This window comes from Pinus tabuliformis, chromosome 2_1 (assembly GCF_031772625.1).
Source record: "Pinus tabuliformis cultivar Carrire ecotype Pingquan chromosome 2_1, CPIR1, whole genome shotgun sequence".
Classification (NCBI taxonomy): Eukaryota; Viridiplantae; Streptophyta; class Pinopsida; order Pinales; family Pinaceae; genus Pinus; species Pinus tabuliformis.
In genome coordinates, this window is record NC_142299.1 from 822471538 (window position 1) to 822491847 (window position 20310).

Consider the following 20310-nt stretch of genomic DNA (forward strand, 5'->3'; position numbering starts at 1 on the left):
ATCTCTAAGAAGAGATGTGCGGCTACATGCCTTTGAACTGTTCTAAAAACTGTGTTACAATGAGGCTCGAAGGCCTATTTATTGTTGAGAAACAATGGAAAACCCTTCACATCCCGAAACCTAACCCTAGAAGATGAAACGCCAAATTGTGGGCCCCGTTTGGGTAAATTGGTACATCAATTTCCCGGGGTCGTAACTTTGGCATACGATCTCCGTTTGACGCGTACAATAGCTCGTTAGAAAGATCTATCCGAGTACTACCACTTTGGGAGGCAACATGGGTCCATGGACCCATGTTGCCCCAGATTCCCAAAAAAACGTCGTTTAGGGCCTCAAAACGGCTCCGAAAGTTCAGGACCCAAAAACTGCTAAAAATAGTGAGTTGTGCTACAATTAAGGAAACTAAAAATGCTGAGAGAAACAATGGTGGGGGTCCAAGTGGACTTGACAGGTGGCCACCAATATCCACCTGGATCAAGGATGCTTACCACAATATCCTCGAAGGATATGCACTACTATTCTGTTCATTACTTCTGTATGGCCATCAGTTTGTGGATGAAATGTGATGCTCTTCTTCAACTTGGTGCCCATGGGTTCCCATAAACTTGACCAAAACTTCCCAAAAAATTGAGAATATCGATAAGAAATAATAGAAGTGGGCACCCCAAAGTGAACCCATACATTTTGTAGAACATCTTTGTGATCTGTTTAGCTATAACTTGTTTCTTATATGGCATCAACACACACATTTCGTTGAAACGATCCACAACAACATATAAATAACCATGACCTTTCCTAGACATTGGTAGTCCCCCTACACAATCCATAGAAATACTTTCCCAAGGACAATAAGGAATAGGAAGTGGAGTGTAAAAACACAATTTCCTATTTCTAGGCTTACTAGTAGCACACGTGGAACATCCCTTTAAATATCTTGAAACAATTCCATTCATGCGAGGCCAATAACAATACCTCTCTATTTGTGTAACTGTTTTTCCTACACCAAAGTGACCAACAATAAGAGAAGTGTGGGCATCCCTTATGACATTGACTCTTTCACCCAATGGAACACATAACTTGCAAAGATGATACACCAACTTGTTATGAACATGATAATCCAACTCTTCAACGTGATTGACTCAAAGTTGCATAAACATATTTAAAATTTTCATCTTGATCATACTATTGAATATAATGTTCATACATGATTAAGTTATGATTAAGAATAACAGATGCATTAACAATAGGCCTTGATAACATATCAACAAATTTTTTATATCTACCTTTCGTGTACCTGGTTACCAAATGAAATTGTTGTAGGAAACCCATCCACCTAAAATGTCTAGCTTGTTGTAGCTTGGTTTGCTATTGTAAATATTGCAAAGATTGATGGTCAATATGAATAATCTTTTATTTACCCATCATATAATGCCTCCATTTCTTCACGTTTTATACCAAAGCATACGACTCTTTATCGTAAGTTGGATAGTTAATTAAGGCATTTGTAAAGGTTTTAGAATGATAACAAATAGGCTTACCATGCTGCATCAAAACTGCCCCCATAGCATAATTGATTGCATCAATTTGAATCTCAAATGGTTGCTTAAGATCTAGAAGTCCTAGAAATGGTGTTGTACAAATTTTCTCTAAGTTTGAAACAAGTCTGTGATTTTGGTTTCATCACCAGAATCAGATCCTAGATCTTGTTGAGTTGTAACAATGGTCTTTTGCTTCCCCTTGTTATTGAACTTCTTTGGTCTCATTTCTGGATGTAGTTTCAAAAAATGGTCTTCATCATGGCCTTATTTTGAACAATATTTACAGGTAAGTTTCTTTCCCTCTTTCTTGATTGTATCATTATTTTTCCCTTTTCCTTTAAACTTCCCCTTTCCTTTGAATCCATATTTGGAAGGTTTCTTGCTAGTCTCTTGAGGGCCATTCTTGCCTCTTAGCTCTAAATGAGTTGTGTGAACACATACTTCACCTAGATTGGTGGGATTAAACATAAGTATAGTATGTATCAAATAACTATGTAATCCACCTATGTACTTAAGGAGAGTATCTTGTGAAGACAAATTAACACCCAAGATTAAATCTCTTCTTCTAAATTCTTGTGTGTAACTTTGGACACTGTAACCTGTTAGAGTCGGTCTAGTAGCCCTCCACCAGAGATCAAAACTCTTTGCATTTCATGATTAGGTGTCCCATCAGTGTGATCATGTTGCATTCCATTAGGCATGCCATAATCTTGGTGGAGGGAGTTTGTGTCTTTTATTCCCCTCTTGTTTGGCACTGCTGGTTCAGGTTTGTTTAAGTTAATAAAATCTTCAAAGTGTCATTCATCTTGCTTTAAGTTTCGAGGTCTTAGGTCTAGGGTTGATTCAATTTTTGTCTTGAGAGGTCATAAAGGACCAGCAGACCAGAGGGATGTCCTTCATAAAACATCATTTCAATAATTCTCACTATTGTACAGCTAAATTTTCACCTTTTTTCAAAAACTCTGTTTTTGAAAAACAAGGGTCATTATCTCATTTTTGTAAAAATTGTCAAAATTTCAAATTTTTCAAAAGTTGAAGCGCAGCCTTGGTCTCCTTTTCCAAAGCATTTTAGAAGCTATCCCTGCAAAAATTTTCAGAAGAAATCATCATTTCAACCAATTTTTCAAAGAAAGGAAACCAAAAGTCAGAGCCAATTAATTCAAAGAAAGTGTCAACATTCAAACATTATAAAGTGGGTTTTGGGCAAATGAAAATCTAAAGGAAGCCTATAAAAGCACATCACTCTTCATTAGCAACTCATTTGCCTCTCACAAGCTAAGTGAATCCTTGCAAAGGCGATTTCAAGAGTTTTTGAGCAAATTGGGCAGTTTCAGAGGCGCGCTACGCATCAGGGAGGGCGCGCTACGCGTCAGGGGCGCGCTACGCATCAGGCTGCCATTCTCAGAAAAAAATTGCACGTGCGCTACGCGTCAGAGGCGCGCTACGTGTTGGGCAAGGCGCGCTACACGTTGGGTTTTCTGCTCAACAAATTTCCAGCAAGCTATCAAATCGACTTTTCTCTCAAGCAATTGCAGGTAGGCCTCTCCTCCAAGGCTTGATTTGGTTTTGCAAGATGAATGAGAAATTAATATGTTTAAATGCCATAAAAATGAGAAGTCAAAACCCTACTTTGATGTGGAAGATTTAAAGCCTTTATGGTGCTAGGGTTTCAAATTTCTTTTGCTGTCCAAGGTTTCCCATTTGTAATCCCTCTTTTCCCTTATTTCCATCAACATTCTACTTCAAAGTTTCCCATAAAATTTCATACTCTAAAATCCCTAAAACTTACTACATTCCCAAACCCCATTTCCACCTTAAAGTCCCACAATATTATAATTTCCCATGTTGCTTTCCCTAAATTCCTTATTTTTGTTTATTGTCCCTAATTCCCTCATGTTCCCCTTTCCCTAACAATCCCCTTGTATTTATGTCCCCTTGGTGACAACATTTGAAAAAGTCAAACAACAGTTAATTGGGTGCAAAGTCAGCATTACATTTCAGCTATCTTGCCTTCAAAACCATGTCAGAAACCGAATTAGATTATCAGCAGAGTTATGACAGTGATTCAACACCGGAGGTAGAAGTGCCAAGGAGGCATCACAAGGGTGGTAAGGGTGGTCGGCATGTCAGGGAGGAGCCCACTTCTCTGGCTCATTTGCAAGCTTTTCCACTTGCAATGACATGTTTTCAGTATCAATCATGCCTTGGATATTGTGAGCGAATCTCACAAATTCAACATCACAGAGAACTAGTCCGCTTGTTTGTCCTACATTTGCACAATGGTCATGTGAACCTTGCAGGAGTGGATTTCACTCTATCACCTGAAATTGTTGCTCAAGCCACCGGGATACCAAATGTTTGGGAGGAGTGGACCAAGCGCAAGCAACTAGATAGATTTCATTATCAACCATACATCAAACCCAGATGCATGAGACACCTAACTTCTGTTTTTCCTTTCAGATTCCTAAGGGATGAGTATGCACCCTTGATGAGGCTCATTATGCGCTATTTCACTTGTGAGGGCAGATTTTCACGTTTATATTCGTACCATATCCGTTTGTTGATGCATTTCACCCGGGTACGAATGATGAACATCCCATTTTTCATGTGCCAAAATATAGAGAAGATGGTGCCCGTAGTGCAAAGGAAGAACTCTGCACAGCAACACAAAAGTATATATCATTATGCACTGATCGAGATCATAGTGATGCATCAGTTGGCACAATAGGGTATTGCTTGGGAGGATTTCATTTCTCGCGACTTCTTCATGGTGCCACAGCCACCTCCTGAGATTGTCCATGATGAGGGGGGGCCTTCACAACAGTTTCACATTCCAGAGCCCGAGCACGTCAGCACTCCAACATGTGTTACATATCAGAGAGGCCACGGGGCCTTATTTGCATCTGCACGACGAGTATTATCTCCACACCAGGTGGAAGGGGTCTCGCCTTCTTCATCAACACAGCGAGTGTTATCTCCACATCAGGTGGAAGGGGCCTTGCTTTCGACAGCAGCACAGGTACAGGAGAGAGGCAAGCAACACATGATTGATGAGGGACCATCAGGTGATCCGGACATAGACATCATTGACCTTGACATCAGTTCTCCTAGCTCGGAGCCAAAGGAGATCATTCAGCAACTAAAGGCTGAAAATCACTTGTTGCAGCAAAAGTTGGAAATGGAAAATTGGACAATCACATACTTAGAGCAGCGCAACAAGCAATTAGAGGATGAACACACTCTTGATGAGTTGCGAAGGATCCGAGAAGACCGAAACTTGGCTCGCAAGAGACCAGGTGATTTGACACCTATTGAGCAAGGGTCTATGCTCATTCAGGTGAACACTCATTTAGAGAAGTTGATAGCCAAGGCAAACAGGGACAAAGATATGCTCCGCCACATGAAGAATCATTATTGGTCCCGCATGCATGTGTGTAAAGCAAAAATGATGGTACTCAAAGCACGCTTGGCCAAGGCACTAAAACGGAGGAAAAGGTCTGATCCACTCCAAATTTTGGCTGAAGCCACCTTGAAGGAGCATGGTGCTCAATGATACACTCCTAGCTCAAAATTCAGAAAATTTGGAGCAATTTTGGTCAATTTTGAATTTTTTGTGCTAAAAACAGTTTTTGCCCTGAAAGCGTAGCGCGCCGCGAGCTACCCTTAAGTTGGGGAGATCCATTTCACAAAAACTCAGCATTTTTGGATTTTTCATGACAAATTACACTTTCTCAGCCACTGCCAAGACATTTCATGGAGATTTGGGCCCCCAAAAGGTCAAAAAACAAGCAAAAAATGACCTTCTGCCACTTTTTGGACACACAGGAAGTAGTCTTGGGAGATTGCATTTTGGGAGGGGCAAATGGCCACCAAATTGAGAAATTCCACTTGGGATGGAGAGTAGACATCCAGACCTTTCCAAAAAGCGCACTTGTGCCTCATTTGGATGTCGGGAAGTGCCCCAAAAGTCGGCTCAAAGGCACACTACGCGTTGAGAAATGGCGCGCTACGCATCAGGACATTTTCTCAATTTTTCACCTTCAGCTCAGGAAAACGTAGCATTTGACCAGTTTTGACTTTTTGGTGGGATTTTTCATCCTCCTTGATGTAATTGATGTAATTTCATGTTGACATGACACTTTTTTACCTATTCTAGAAGATTCATTCATAAAATGGCAAAAAATTAATGAATGAATTGGTTTCCTAGCTTATAGAGGCAAGTTGTTTTGATTGCCTAGATTGTAGTGCTCAGTTTAGAATTGGTTGAAACAGCTCCTAGGATGATGATCTCGACCCCTAGAGGCAAGGGAATGTGTTAGCTTGCCTATATTATGTATTTTCTTACTCATTTTCATGGTTGGACTCTTGAGGGATAAGCTTAGACTGTATTACTCTTTGTATCTCTGCAATTTTGGCAAAGGAAGGACCAGGGTTTTGCAGCACTATTTGGGATTCCTGTGGTGATTTGTGTTGATGGTGTGTTTCTCTCATGTACTTGTAAGTTTGTTATGTGTATCATTTTCCTACTCTTCTCTTCTGCAAATTAAGTAAATGAAGTGTTAAGGTAGAATTCATGGTTTCTATGCTCTGCCTTTAAGTTTGCTTAATATCTATGTTTTCATCTGTTTAAGGAGAACTCTCGATGGTTTCTTGCTCTCCTTAGCTCCTCACCGGTCATATATATCCATTCACTTATTTCAAAGGCATCAAGACAATCTCCTACCTTGCCCCAAAAAGACCTCTGCAAAAACTGTGTCTCATCCCCGCACCCAAAATTGCTGTGCTCAGTTTTCCAACAAAACCCTAAAAATTTAAAATCAAACTTTCCCTATCAGTTTACTAGCCTAAAATTAGTGTTCTTTATTGGTCATCTCAGCCCTTTGAAGACCTTTTGCCGAGATAGACCTGGAGAGAGCCCTCTCGTGTCCCCGTAGGGCTAGCTACGAGGCTAAATGGTTTGATGTTGCCTTGGATTTTGTCTTTTTCAGCCTGAGGCCAAATTCAAGCGCTAACATAACCTTTATATTGTCTAGAATTTTACCAATCCATAATTTATTTTTGCATGTAAGCTAATGGATAAAATTGCCTTCTTAATGCAGTTATAAAATCATTCCAAGAAGAGATAATTTTACCACTTTTCTTCAAATATTCTTAAGTTATGTCCTCCCACCAGATGAGGGATGAAATTTCCAAATGAATAGAAGCAAGGTAGATATTTGTAACATCATCAAGAATATATTAAATCCTGGAATAGACTTCAATTTGACAAACCCAATTATCAAACTTTTCAGCATTTACTTCCCCATTGTACATATGAAACTCAAACTTGACATCAAGCTTAAGCAAAGGAGACTTAAAATATCCTTTTGGAAACCTAGGAGGAGTATGTATAGGTTTTTAAGGAGGTGAGGATGGAGGTGAAGGAGGAGGTGGAGGTGGAGGCTTTCTCCCATCACCACCATTACCTTTTTGTTAATTAGAATTATCTCCTTGCAACCTTTTTGTGCTTTCATTGTACAACACTTTTACTATCTCAGACATATCATAGAAATCCTTTCTAAAAGATCTATCATCCTCAAACATCATCTCCTATCCTTCTTCATGTGCCATGACTAGTGGATTTTGAGGAGTTTGTGACCTCCTTGAACAAATTTGAGGGTTTGGTTCTTCAAGCACTCCTCCTCTTATAAACTTAGAGCTTGTAATCTTTCAAGAAAACAAGTGCAAAAACTGTCAAACCATCAAAACAACCATGCTTTGATACCAAACTGATCTTAAATTAAAAATTGAAGGTTTCTTGAAAAAGTTTGCAAGCTAGTTTATGTCTTGTGGGTAATGGATCAAAATTGCAAAAACACATAAACTTAGTAATTTTAGTTAACTTTTGCAGATTTAAGTTTTGGCTCTTTATATTATATGCTCAAAATATCAACTACATCAACATATAATGCTCAAATCATAAAAATAATGTTGCCATTGTGTCTACAACACCCAAAAACCCTTGTCCAGGCTCTTCTTGGGCTAAAAAAGGGCCAAGTTAGGCCTCCTTCTTTATTTTCCTGCTAGTTGGTCTGCAAATTCACAAAATTGGCTAAAATGGTAATGAATTCCCCTCTTGGCAGATTCGCCAGGTGATAATTTAGTGTGAGAAAGGAAACAAAATCATAAAAAATGGTGCAAAATGTCAGATGGTTCACTGGGCATCGCCCCTAACTTCCACCGCTTATGTTGGTCACGTGGTAGTCAATATGATTGGGGGCATGGGCCAGAGGCCACGTGCCCCACCAGCCCCGACATGTAGTCATGTGAAATGGCATATGGTCGCGATCTGGAAAATCGTGGTTTTTGCTGATGGTTATGATGGTTTTAGTAAGAGCCAGGGCTAGGGCCTTGTGCCCTGCCCAGCCCCTTAACTCCCGGTAATATGGTATGTGACACGACCACCGGTTGGGCCGGTCAGGTGACCCCGTCAGCCCGAACCTCACCCCAAAATACCACCCGTTACATGTTAAATGAAAGTGGTGCACTACATATAACAAGCAACAATGCAATACCATGTGGCGCCTCCCGATTGGTCAAACCAAATCTTCATGAACCAATAGACAACTGTGAAATCACCCTCTATGATCATGCCACATGTCAGCATTGGATTAGCCCGTCTGACCACCATACTTGCATAGTCACCTACTGATGTCAGTGCCATGTTATCATATGAATTTCCCAGTCAACCCTGCAAGTTGAGATTTTAGTTCTTTGCTAAAAATTCCAAAACATGATAACTTTCACATATGATGTCAGACAAAAATGATTTGAGCATCGTTGGAATTAGAACAACGAGATCTACGATTTGGCACCAATTTTGAAAGATTTTGAGCACACTTATTTTTGAGCATATTTTTTATCCCCTAGATTAGAGAGTCCCCCATAATACTCTTATGATCTTTTATAATTTCCGAAAACCCCAATTTCTCCCCCCCGCCCCCACTAAAGGGTTGTACATTGTAGTCAATCTCATTGTACCACTTGAACCAATGTTCTGAAATCAACCTGTCAAAATGCAAGAACTAACCAGCCAGTGTTGGAAAATGACTTCTAATAGGTTCCACAAAATAGCTAAACCACCTGCACTAGCTTTAACGTCCAGAGCCATAATGTCCCAACCCTTCCAACAAAAATTACCTATTTCTTCCAATTTGGTCATAGAAACCTTAGTGTTATAGGCCATTTTGTCACATTTGGTCAATAGGCCTTCAACTGGATCAATCAACATCCTTTGACCTCCTTTTTGTCATCCTTGCACAAAGACCTAAGCATGAATCATTCTAATCCCTGAGTTTCTACCTGAAAGCACCTTGTTTCAGTCATTTCAAGGACCAACGCTCCATGGCGTTTTACTGGACAATGTTGAGTACCAAGTTTCCCTACTCTGCTCCTACGTTGATCACCAATAAGTTTCTCAGTGTTGGGAGTGCGTGGATTCTAGAAATTCATGAAAAAGAGAGAGAATCTTGAAACCTCTTCTTCCAAAAGCTTCCAAGATCTGTTATAACCATTTATATAAGATAAAAGTCTAAAATCCTATCCTATCCTACCTTGGAGTTTTCATACCTTATCCCTTGATCTCATCCTCCCATCAAGAGTGGATCTCAAGCCCAAATTGGTAAAAGGATAAGAATTCATGAAATACCTCCTTCACCTATATATTTACTGCCATCCATAGGAAAGGGGTTGGCTTTTGGAGAGTGATTCTACCCTTATGTTGTTGATGTGAAAGATATCTTTCCATGCATTAAGGTGATTAGAGGTGCACTTTGTGACAAGGAAAGGACAAGTAAACTTGGAGGAGCTCTTTCACATGATCAACACCTATTTTTGGTTGTAACTCACTACATTTCTATTAATGCAAACATTTCTTTGTTTTCCTATAAATTATGTTATGGTTTCATATATTTCAATACCATGTTGATCTATTGAATAAAGTGATTAGATGATGCTACATAGGTTTTGTGGATCGTTGCCTTGTGTTATTTGATTGTGTTGGTTCTAATAATAGATGCATTTGAGCTAGGATTCGAGCATTCAGACCAAGGAAGGAGTGAAGCATACGATAGATTCTAGGTAAGATTCATCCTGTTATCTATTTACTTTAAGGAAAACATTAGTCCCTTTGTCTTTTTGTTGTTCTAGGTCAATCCACCAAGCCTAGGGAAGATACTTTTGTTCATAGTCGTAGATTTTGTATAACAAATTAGTGACCATACTGGGGAACGATATATTCCCTTAGTGGTTTCTTTCTCCATTTTTCTTGTCTTACCTCTTCTCCAGTATTTATTGTCTTATTCAGTCAAGAATAAATCTAGGAATACCTTTAATTGAGTCTCAATTGTAATCCTTGAGTCATAAATTCGCATCCCTAGACCAATGCACTCTTTGGTATTCTGATAGAGCATTGCACCATAGCTGAGACTTCTCTATGCCTACATTGCATAGCACTGGTGCCTCCTTTGCACCTGTGTTGGCCCCTGTTCATGCACAAGTTTGTTTTTGCCTTGATTTTCTCTCTGATCAGCCTTGTTCGAGTTGATCTTCCTTGAGTCCATGAGTGCCTTATGGTCCCTTTGAAGTCTCCATTTGGTTTGATTTTGTTTTAATACCTTTGGTAAGGATTTGTTTAAATATTTTCCTTTGTTCTTATCGTTAGGTTGTTTGCAAACTAATTTTGCTTGATCATTTAGGCTTAGATGAATTGGAGTTCTAGTCATCATTCTAAAAATCTTATTTGAATCAGCGATTAGATTTTGCATCTTAGTTTTATTCATTTTTGAAACTTAAGTGACTTGAAAAGAAAAATCTTTGCATTGGCATCTATGGTTTTGTGTGTAAAAATTAGAATTTCATAATGTGAAATTGCATTTTTTTTCTTTCATTTTTGCAAAAACATTCCCCCCTCAATCACCGGGGGGGACTATATTGTGTATGAGTGTTAATCACCTCTGAGTGACATCACATTTTTCATAAGATTTTGTTTCGTTCTTTCTTTCTTCTTGTCAAATTCGAGTTCTTTTCATAGATTGATTGTTGAATTTGAAAAGACACTTTTACATTACATTTAAAGTCTATGTGGCTTCTTTTCGTTAGCGATCAATTTTCATCCATATGTTTCTTTGCATTTGAAACATTAAAAGAAAAGGAAAGAAAAGACTCTTTGCATCACAGATAAGGCTTTGATTTTGATTGGAATAGTGAGGAGATCGATTGTTGGATCACTTGTTTGTTGCATTGTTGATTGATTTCTTCTTCCCCTACTTAGTTAGTCCTTTCATTATTAAAAGGAAAATTAAAAGAGTTATTCTCATCACATTAGTTGCATCATAGGTGTGTTCAGGTGACATTGAGTTGAGCCTTGAAATTGAAAAATAATTCAAGATAAACTCTAAAATTCATCTCAATTAACCTAAGGAGAATTTGAGATTTAATGACACAAGTAGAGGTCTAGGCTAGAGACGTTTTCTGATGTCATTAAACGTAGGAGTTGTCATTGTTTTCCAACGTTGTATCGAGGGGGTGAAATTTCGTTCCACATAAGTAAGTGTATAGGATAATTATCCACGTACCTTGGGGTATATTGGACGATGCTCCATGCATGAAAAGTATATGGGAACACTCTCATCGAACAATTACGCATTAGACAACACTAATATGGACTGCACTTCCACGTACCATCAAGTATATTTTGGAATTCCACCCTAGGTTTCTTTCCATCCATAGGTAACCAAGTCAACCCCCTTATACACTGTGATACATCGAACACAACATTCGAGGATATTTCCTGCATGTACATTAAGTCCTTGGTTCTCCAAGGTGTATATTGTAGTTCACAGTTGCTTGGTAAACCTTTATGCCTAGTTTACCCTCTTCGATTTATTTTTGTTGTTAATTTATAAAATAAATTAATTGACCACTGAACAACATCGTTTCTGTGGAACAAATCCTTAGTAGATCTTAGGCTAATACTAATGGCAGCAGTTCCCGAGTCCACTAGTCAAGGAAACTCCTCTTACGGGAATCCTGTTCCTTTTTCTTCTTTTGGAAATATTGGTGCTCCTTATATGGAAACATTGTCCCTTCCCAGATTCACCATTGGTTTTCCAGTTTGGTTGTTTTCGACCACTATGGTTTCAAATGTCCAAACTACTTCTCAACTAAGTTTTCCTCCACCTGAACAATATCAACCTCAAGTTGATCCCAAAGTTGACCCTTTTCCTTCTTCAACTATTGTTTCTTCATCCATTTCTTCCTCTTCCCCTGTTGAAAGTCTTGATTCTAGTAATCAGGAAGCTAAGAAGAAGAAGAAAAGGACGACGAAGAAGAAGCAAAATAAACAAGGGGGCAAGCAAACAACCATTGCTATTGATGCAACTAGTATGGGAAAATCTTCCAATCAATGTCATAAAGTTAAATTCCCTTGCAAGCTTTGTAAGGGTGATCACTTTCTAAGATATTGTCATGGTATTCACCAAGGTATTAGAAGCGTGGTCCACAAGCTCACATCATAGTACATGCCCTTCAAGATCATAATACAAGCTTATAATGTTTCTGTACCTAGCACAATCATAGATGAGGGCACATATGTTAGTAGTTTATCCTCAACTTCTTGGCAAGCTTTAGGTTCTTCGCAGCGTGCGCACGTCAACCATAATTTGTTGGCTTTTAACAAAGGAACTAATCAACCGTTAAGGATCCTTCCTAAGTGATCTGATTAAGAATATTAGATTGCTGTGCTAAGATCCTCCTAAGATTAGAAACAAAATGCTTTCATTGTGCTTAAGGATTCATGAGTTTTACAAGTGTAAAATGAGTTTTTATGTTAATTTTATGAGCATAAAAATGTATAGAACATCACCAAAAACATATCACAACAGGAACATGATGACCCTTCCTGGACTATGTTTCCATTGTCCAGCTTCCAATGGCTCAGGCCTCTTTATTATGCTCAAAATTGTAAAAATATGTGTTTACTGTTATGCTTCTATACTAATAGGTGTCATATATCATGATTGACTTGATGAGCTATGTAATATGTTCATACCTTTCCTTGTTGCAAATGTTTTCCATATTTAAAAAAAAAAATAAAAAATAAAAAATGTAAAGAGGGTATACCCTAAAAGAAAAATCAAAGGCTAAAAAAGAATAAGACGCTCCAAAAAGTGAAAGAAAATGAACCCCACCAAAAATAAAGACCAGGAAAGTGTGCAAGTCTAAATGCCACTACTTTTTACTCTTGTACTTACTCTTGTATAATAAACAAATTGTGTGCAACTTGTTAACTTATGCCACAATTGATGAACAATCAAACAACTTAAGCTTGGCTAGTTCATATTTGAATTTTATGTTTTAGAGATAGAGAATAAAATCTGACCAAACTGTTTAATCTTGGCAGATAAGTAGATAGGTAGAGTGAATAAAACGAGTTCAACAGTTTAATCTGAGCCCTTGGATGTAATAAGGCTAGATTTACACAGATATCTAAATGTAAAAGAAAAGAAAAGTTTGATAAGGGTGTGCCAGTCTAAGTGCACCCAAATAAAGAAGAAAAAATGTTAGGTTAAAATAGGTAGGGTAGGTAGATGATGTTGCAGAATTAAATGTGATGAATAATGACTCTAAATGTGTTAATCTTTACTTTCATCGCAAGTATAAGGCAGACTTTACACTGAAAGCATTTCAAAAAAAGCAAGGTCAAATACTTAACTTCCCCCCTCATTTTTCCCTAAATTCTCACTAATTTCCCCTAAGTACTAAGGCATTTGCTAAATTAGAGGGGCTCAGAGCATTTCTCTGACTTCTAGAGGGACCGGACCCTTGGCCCAATAGTTTATAAAGCCTAAAGTACTTAAACTATTCATAAGATCACTCATTCACCTTCATAATTCTTTTCCTAAGTAAAATCCTATTTTACTTAGGAAAATTGCAAATATTTCTCATATAAACCCTTTTTCATCCTAAGCCTAAGTTTAACTACACATGTCAAATGTTTTTATACTTAGCGTTTTCATTTTATTTTCATATTAACTTTTAACTTATATTGTATAAATCCCTTATAATATTTTCCCTTCCTCGTATTATTTAATATATTAAATATTCCTGAAATATTATATATCCCACCCCGGGTTGAATACAACCATAATCTGCGTTTAAAGTAGGATTAATGAGTTAATTCGTAATTCTTTAAGAACCTTAATCCCCTACCGTACAAAATGGGATTAATTAACACCCCAGGTTAATTAATAACCTTAGCCAATCCCGCCACTCTCGATATGATTAAATTAACTCTTAAATCTATTGGGCCCGCCTTTGTTAAAACTCCACATATCGCTTCTTGCGTCAACCGTCTGATCAGGTCCTCAAGATCTGACGGCTATTATCAATATCGTGCGACCCTTTGTGACTGCACGTTAGCGCGCGATCACAAAGCGGTTTTCTCCCAGCACCTCTGCCACGCGTCAAATGATCTATGGAATCGCTGGCTCAAGGTCCATTACCACCTTTCCCCAAAAGCGGTGCGATATGAAACCACTTACCACCCTTTCGCATACAACAAAAACATCACATCTTTTGTCGCTGACGTCGCCCGCCCAAAATCCAAAACCCCGCCAACCTTTGACTTTGTAAATAAAACAAAAGGTCACTTTCACTGCTTCATACTGTAAACCTGTGCGCCCATGCAAAAGAACGTCGAGGTCAACCAGTTCAAGCTTCCAGTCACCAACCTGCTCTAAAATCTTGCAGCTGATGCCAACCAGAACCCTCCAGCCGTGCCCAGCACCTGCATTTCATTACTCATTTCCCAAAAGAGGTATTTATCAAAAATCCCAGCTAAACCCTACAAATACTTCTTTTTCACTGTTCATTGATGAAAATCCCAAAATTCATAGTAATTTAGTCAATATTTTCGTCACTTAAGTCTCCTACAGCTTCTGTGTTGCCTATTTTTACATAGAAATTCACAGTTTCCATCTGAATACACAAGAACCAGACATGGAAACCCCTTTGGCTTTGAATGTTGCAACTTTAAATGCTCCCCACCAAGATTTAGACTATCTACCTTTGGCTGATAAGGACTTCTAGATAAAAGACCTCACCACTGACAAAACTCACCTAAGAGTCTTTTGCCAAAGCAGAGATAACTACCTGAATGGCTCTGATATCCTAGTACTGTGGGATTCTAACCTTCCTATGTATTTTTTACCCATAGTTCATGTTCTCCCAGAAATAATTCATCATTGCCATGCCAATTATGACCCTAATTGCCAAGCAGTCATGTTCCCGAGCCAAACAATCCTTTTTCCAATAACTGCCGAGTCAATTAACGAAATGTTACAATTTCATTCCAGTCAAGCCCTGACTCCTCTTTCCATGGGAGATTTACTTGAGAAATCAACTAAATTGTCCCAGGACGAACTCAATCGCCTCTGTCAAACTTTCATGTCACTGAAACATCAGCCTGATGGCCCACCTCCTTACATGCAAACTTTCTTCATAGATATGGGACAACTCATAATCGACATGATATCATTAGTAATGGGTTTCAATACTAGTGAATTTGTTGATGAGTTAACCGTAGTATTGTTATCAATTTTTACTCCTGGACAGCCGCCTGCTGTCAAATATGACTTTGCCTCTTACATTATTGACAAGGTGCATGACCAGTTCATGAGACTGGAAAATGAAAGAGTTTTCAAGTATACCACCTTTATATACCATCTCATGCTCTATTATCAGTCAGACAATTTCCCATTCCTTGTCCTAAAGCTTGACACCAGAGAAAATCCAAGGTCTGTAATCTTCTGGTCTGCGGTCTTCCATGATTCCTTTGAAACCCCTTACTCCTATAATGAATTCATTGATCTACTTGTTCATCCAGCAACCACCTTGTTGAGAGGGGTTTCCCCTCTCAGGATCAGTGGTGATATTAAAAAGACCCTTCAACTTTCTAAGCATTACAAAGTGGGAGACTGGTATCTATACCAGAACTTCATAGAATTCAGGATATATGGTTGTGAGCTTGTCCCCTTCAAGTTACTAAAGTATGTTCCAATGCGACTTTTTGCATTGGAGTACTATAGGCAAATGTGTAATTCAGATTTGATCCATTTTACCAAAGCCAAAAAGAAAGCACAGCTCAGGATCAAACATCAAATGGGCCTTTTCATCTGCAACAGTAGAGAAGCAGGGGATGCAACAGAAAGAATTCTAGAGAACTACCTTAGATTGAAAAAAAGCTTTGGTTGGGCCCCATATGACCCTCATGGCTTTATCTGTGATAGAAGAATGAAGAATAGGTTGTCCCCTATATGCATCATAGGATCCCAGAAATTGAACAATTTTCCAACACGGATGAATGGAGAGAGGGTACCTTAGTAGCTACTGATAGTGAACAGGTGAACATTGAAAATGTAATGAGAGATATTGAAAAGACTCTTGACTTAGATTCTTCTAGGTAGGTACATTATGATAGTTCTCAGAGATCAGCATCAGGAATAAGTGTCTCAGCAGCTGGGACCTCTGAAAGGCACTCACAGCAGGCCAATACGCAACCACAGGGACCTCCAAGGGTAAAGAAACAGAGACTAGTACACAGGCTACTGAACAATCTATAATGTCTAAATAGCCTAAAGCACCCAAAGAGCAAGAAAACACCCAAAGAGAAAGCAAACATCCAAATTCCTCCAACTCAAGTCAATGTGGTAGAAACACCCATCTTGTAGACTCCTCTGAATGAGGAGAGAACTAAAAAGAGAGACAGGGAATTAGCCACCCCTATCAGTCCACCCTCTAAACAACCCGGTCCTAAAAGGCATAGGCTGAATCCTCTTTCAGAAGAAGAATTCTATGAAGAAAATACTCATAGCCAAAGAAGAGAAGGTGTTGATAATCATTAGACTTTCCCGGTAGGAGGGACACCTTCCGGCTCACAAAGACATGAGCGGGAAAGACAACAGAGTGCAGAAGTGTCATCCTTCAGGCCTCCAGGAAAAGAAAATCTAGATATTAAGAAAAATTTCAAATAAATCAAAGCAGAAAATGAGCCATTAAGGATCCAAGTTTACAATCAATATTTGAAAATGGCTCCCACAAACTAGAACAGGTTGATGTCAGCCTATGACATCAAAGAAGGAAAAATGATTATGAGTTTTTTCAAGCCCAAGGTGCAACAACCTCAAATAGCTGCAGATTACTTCAAAACTAATTTTGAAGTTATGGCAAAAGACATCCATCCCCTAGACCAGATTGAATTGCACAAACAGGTAGGAGAGATGGTCTATTCTACAATGACAAGTAAGGCCATGATGGCCCAAAAGCTGCAAAATTCTCTTAACAATACAACTGCCCAACTACAGTTGGAGAAAGCGTCTTCACAGGCTAAAGACAACAAGATTAAAACATTAGAAGAATTGATCATTGGGTTGGGTCATGATCCTAAAGATGTGAAGGCTGCAAAAGCCTTAATTAAAAAGAAGGATGAAGACATCGCTGCTTTGAGAAAGCAACTAACATTGCCACCTTCATGGCACCCACAAACAGTTGAGGTTATACAACAAAGAACTGAAGAAGAACTGATGGATTTAGTTCTGAAACTTAATGAGCATCTAAAGGCCTTGTAACAACTCTGGCACCTAATTTTCTAGTGGTCACAGTAGAGGCAGTAATAGTAACAACAACAACAGGTACAACACAAGCAGGAATTTCAGGTCTTAGCCCAGATGAATTAATAAAATAAATGGAGGAATTGAAGCTCCAAGTTACAGAACTACAAAAGGTAAAAGAACAATTTGCTACCCTGGAGCAAAAGTATGAGCTTTCAAAGATCAATTTTGCAAAGAAAGTGAGGGAAAACAAAGGATTAGAACAGAGGGTGAAATCATTAGAAAAGGATCTCACATTTGATAAACCCTTGGCAGAAATTAGAAAAATCCTTTGGGCCAACATTACTCAGTCAATAAATGATGTTTGGCCATCTATCCAAATTATTTTTGAGCAGATGGAGTTGATAAAACTAGCTCTTGAAGAGGTCAAGAGAACAAAGGAAGAATTAGGAAGGATTCCTGAAGAGGCTACCAGACTGATCAATTTTTTGAATACTAGGAATAAAAATAAACTTGAAGAACTAGGCATTAGAGATAGAACAGGGACAATTTTGGAAATAAAGAAGGTTTTGACTAAAAAGTCCTTGACGCAGAATTTGGAAAGGAGATGCCTAAACATGCAGGAAGAAATTGATGACTTCATGAAGAAATTCGATGTATTGCAGAGTAAAGGACTTCCCAGTCCTTTAGTTATCAATGACAAGCTGATGACTCAGTTGGATTACCTTAACAAACTGGATAAATATGCAAACAACCAGGCCAACTCATCTTCCAGTACAGTCAAAGCAATACCTATAGGCAGAGTGCTTTTTGACAATCTTGAGAACCTGTTCTATGTGGAGCACGAGATAAAACACCTGTTCCAAGTTCAGCCTGATTTTTTCAGATATACCGAGGCTGATGAAATCCTTAGAAAACTTCAAAGGATCCGAATACCTCAGGAAAACTGGTGGGCAGAAATGATAGAAATTTTGTGATTTACATTTGGTAAAAAGGTAAATTCTCAGTTTTACTAGAGTCAATGATGGTAACTGAAGATAAACAAGGATTACACAGGTAAAAGAGTATCAAAGCAGGTAAAGAGTATCAATGAAAACAGGGCAGCCAACACAGAATTACAAAGAAGACAGCAACATGCCCAATCATAGGGCCTGCCTCCAACACATTCACGGAAATAGGAATAGCAAAACATCATTTTGCCATTTCTTCTATCTATGAGACCATCTGTCTCTATTTTTCTTGTAACTTACTGATAGTCATCCTAGAATATATCTCACTTTGTTATGAGATATTTTTTGTAAAGTTTTTTGTATAAATAATACCTCAATTGGAGTATTGTGTGTGGATTCTTAGACATTGTTGTATAACTGATTACTTTGGAATAAAGTGTTGTTGGACAAATTTTTGTATGGCTGGCTGGATGAAGAATTAATGCAAAGGACTTTTCATAGGATTCATGTGTCAGACATCAGATCAATAAGTATTCTATATCTCAAGTTTTAATGTTTTCTGGTTTATTATTATCAACTGTGTTCCATATCTGAATAGTAAAACGAAAAAGAATAATTCAGAAAGTGCTTAAGTGCAATCTTTTTTCAATCGTTTTTATTCTTAATGTTGTGCTCTAAACTATCATAAGTAGTGAATTCTTAATTTCTCATGTTTCCTAGTTTAACCATCTTTGATTATTTAATAAAGAATTCTTAATTTCTCTTTATTGTTAATAATCCAAGTTCCATCTTTTTAAAACATGATGAAGGATTCTTAATTGCCCTTCATCCCTTTTAAGTCCATCACATCTTTTTAAAGTCTCTATTGCTCCCTATTTAGCTATCTTGCCCTGTGAAACCATCCCTTGTTAAGAAACCAAATCCAGTTAAGCCATATTCTTTGACTTCATTAGCCCAATGGCCTAAACTATTTAGTCCTACCCCTCTACTATTGAATTTCACCACCAAACACAATCAAAACCCCTAAACTTTCATAACTAGCCTAATATATTTCAAAACAAAGCTAAAACTTAAAGAGAGAGCCCTCTCTAGGTATAGATTGGCTAGATTCTGTACCCAAAAGTTGGTTTGTGGTTACCTAGGACCCCTTTCCTCTTCCCAACAACTTCTAGGAAAATCTGAGTGATAACATAGTGGCGAATCCGTTGAGGAATGAATAGTTTGTTTGTTACTATTGTTTATTTTATAAACTACAGGCGGAGCCTGAAGTTAGCCAGGTAGCCTTTTAACTGTTCTTGCTTTGCAATTGCATATTAGATGAACACTGCTTCAGTCTATCTCCAGTCTAGTTTATGGACTAAACATCTAGTTTCCGAACATTTGACCAGTTCCTTTTGTCAAATATGTCTTTAAGAAAGTTCAAATCCCATATCTAAAACCTCTTAAAGAAACTATTGAAGTTGTGTTGTTAATTTCATTTAAAGAAAAACCAAAAATACCCCTAGAAATTTGGCTTCAGAAAGGACTCATTACACCAGAGCTAATCCTGATCCCAATCCACCACAAGTGTTTGAAAATCCTAATATGATCCCTAGAATTCTTAGGAGACAGGAAAGCCAAGAAAGTTCTGCCAGTTCCAGACCCCCTTTCAGATCAAGATCCTGCCCTGTAAGGTGGATTTACCTTAAGGACGAACCCTTTGATGAGAAATTTGAGACCTCTTTGTTTGTAACATTTTCTGACTCTGAGTTGGTATGCTTGGTTCCAGACCCAGTATTTATTGAAGAGTTACAATTTGAAGCTATCAGTTCTTCAATTGACAGACATTTGCAAAGTTCAATACAATCTGAGCTTACTTCTGAAAGAACACTTGATCCGTCTACAATTATTGTTGCTTCTGCAAGTTCCTCACCATTTCCTCAAACATCTCAACCTCAAACCACCCCTTCTACCCCTCCATCCACCACTCCAACACCCATCATTATCCCAACTCCAGCTGTTGTTTCATCACTACCTGCTACAATGGAAAACATATATACTCCCTTGGTCTTACCAGCCAATTTAGGGGCTATGCCCCAAGACTACCAAATTAAAATCACTCCATTTGATGGTTCTGGTACCTACACTGCTCAAAAACATACCAAAAGAATGATTGATTACTTTGAAATATATGAA